This window comes from Rutidosis leptorrhynchoides, chromosome 2 (genome assembly GCF_046630445.1).
Source record: "Rutidosis leptorrhynchoides isolate AG116_Rl617_1_P2 chromosome 2, CSIRO_AGI_Rlap_v1, whole genome shotgun sequence".
In the NCBI taxonomy this organism is placed as follows: domain Eukaryota; kingdom Viridiplantae; phylum Streptophyta; class Magnoliopsida; order Asterales; family Asteraceae; genus Rutidosis; species Rutidosis leptorrhynchoides.
In genome coordinates this window covers 244,834,611-244,837,084 of record NC_092334.1, presented here as the reverse complement: position 1 = coordinate 244,837,084, position 2,474 = coordinate 244,834,611, and the positions used below count along the sequence as shown (strand labels likewise).

General features: G+C 38.6%; 1 non-coding gene across 1 annotated transcript; it reads right to left on the bottom strand.

Annotated features, from left to right (window-relative positions):
• Positions 1–418: 418 nt before the first annotated feature.
• LOC139895283 (small nucleolar RNA R71) lies at positions 419–525 on the bottom strand. The gene has a single exon (XR_011775742.1). It is a non-coding gene; the product is annotated as a small nucleolar RNA R71 (small nucleolar RNA).
• Between the last annotated feature and the right edge of the window lie 1,949 nt (positions 526–2,474).

Below are 2,474 nucleotides of genomic sequence, written 5' to 3'. Positions count from 1 at the left end.
ATCCTCTAGTGATTCGTATTCAACAAATTCAATTATGGAAGTAACGGAACCTCTAAGTATGGAAGATCGAATGAGAGCCACACGCACGGGCCAAGGTCACGCCATTATTAAGCCAGAAGTTAATGCGCCAGATTATGAAATCAAAGGACAAATTCTACACATGGTAACTAACCAATTCCAATTCAGTGGTGCACCGAATGAAGATCCTAACGAACACCTTCGTATGTTTAAAAGAATTTGTACACTATTCCAAATCCGAGAAGTGGAAGATGAGCAGATCTATCTCATGTTGTTTCCTTGGACTTTAAAAGGAGAAGCCAAAGATTGGTTAGAATCGTTACCTGAAGGGGCGATTGACACATGGGATGTCTTAGTTGAAAAATTTCTTCAAAGATTCTTTCCGGCATCTAAAGCCGTGAGACTTCAAGGAGAAATTGTTACGTTCACACAAAAGCCAAATGAAACATTATATGAGGCGTGGACAAGATTCGGAAGGATGTTGAGAGGATGTCCTCAACACGGTTTAGACACTTATCAAATAGTACAAATATTCTACCAAGGTGTCAACGTTGCTACACGAAAAGACATCGACATAACAGCTGGTGGTTCCATTATGAAGAAAACCGCAACTGAAGCTTACAAAATTATTGATAACACAGCCTCCCACTCGCATGAGTGGCACCAAGAAAAAGATATTTTTCGCTCATCTAAAGTGGCTAGAGCCGATTCTAGCCATGACTTTGATTCCGTTTCAGCAAAAATAGATGCTTTCGAAAGACGAATGGAAAAGATGAATAAAGATATTCACGTAATACAAATCAGTTGTGAGCTATGCGGTGGACCACACTTATTGAAAGATTGTCACATTGAACCAACATTGGAACAACGAGAGAATGTTTCCTATATGAACCAAAGGCCTGGAAATAATTATCAAAATAGTTATCAACCGCCAAAGCTAAACTTCAATCGAAATCAAAACATTCTTTACAATCCAAAAGGACCCGAAAATAACTGGTATAACCAACAAGGTCCGAATAACCAACCAACTCAAAACAACACTTTCAATCAACAAAGACCTGGCTTATATAAACCACAACAACAAACCGAAGAGAAAAAGTCAAATATGGAAGACGTGGTATTCAAGCTAGTTGAATCTCAAACACAATTTATTGAAACTCAAACCCAAACGAACGAGAGATTTGATCAGTCATTAAGAACTCAACAAGCTTCCATTTTGAATCTAGAAAAACACGTAGGTACTCTTGCTAGCATGATGAGTGAGAGGGAACAAGGAAAGCTACCGAGTAATACTGAAGTAAATCCTCGGAATGAGAATGTTAATATGGTTTCAACGAATTCTGAAAAACCAGCACCAGAAGATGGGAAGGTTTTAGATGAGAGTAACAATGAAGAAGTTACACCACCACCACCCGAGTATGTAAAGCCAGTGGTGGCACCATACAAACCACCCATCCCGTTTCCAAGAAAAGGAGTTGAGTATGAGCAAGTAATAAGTAATAAAGATTGTGATACTTCTGGAAAAAAGAAGAAGAAAAAGAATAAGAAAGTACAAGAAACAAAAGCCGTAGAAGTAAACCCGGTGAAGACAGTTCCACCAAAACCTCCACCTAGGGTAGGTGATCCGGGTGAATTTATTGTTCCCTGTCTACTTAGTGATTGTGTCATGTATGATGCACTAGCAGATTTAGGTGCAAGTGTAAGTGTTATGCCTCTTTCATTATATAAGAGATTAGGAGTAGGTAAGTTAAGTCCAACGGATATGAGTGTTCGACTCTTTGATCAAACCATTAAGCACCCAGTTGGAATTGCTGACAACCTACCCGTTCAAGTAGGCAATTTAACCTTTCTAGTCGAATTTATTGTCATTGACATAGAAGAGGACCCAAACATTCCTCTAATTTTAGGTCGGCCATTCTTAGCGTCCACCAAGGCGTTATTTGATGTAGGAAATGGAAGAATGACACTTAAAAGTGGTGACAAATCGATCACCTTTATGATTCGAAAGTCTAAATCTCCACCAGCCAAAACCGTTGAACCAGTAAAAACAATTGGTAAGAACCATGTGTTTTTACCAACTCCAACGGTAATACTTAGCAATAATGAAACGCCTAAGTGTGGGGAAAATGAAGTAACACCTAATGATGACATGATAACAAAGAACCCCGTTGTTGATACGAAATTAAATGATCCTGTTATTAATAGTTCAATGAAGAAACTTATTAAACGGATTCGCGATGCTAGAACCAAGGGGAACTTTAAGTTATGTAACCGGTTAGTATCCAATCTATCACCTAAAGAAAAGGAGAAACTAGTTGAAATTGTGGAAATTACACAGGAATCCGACCAATGGCTTAAAGAAAAAGTCACGGATATGCAAGTTGATTATGGACCAAGAGAAATTAACGATGAAGTTAATCACAATTTTGACACCACGGCTACCTAAGTGTGGGGAG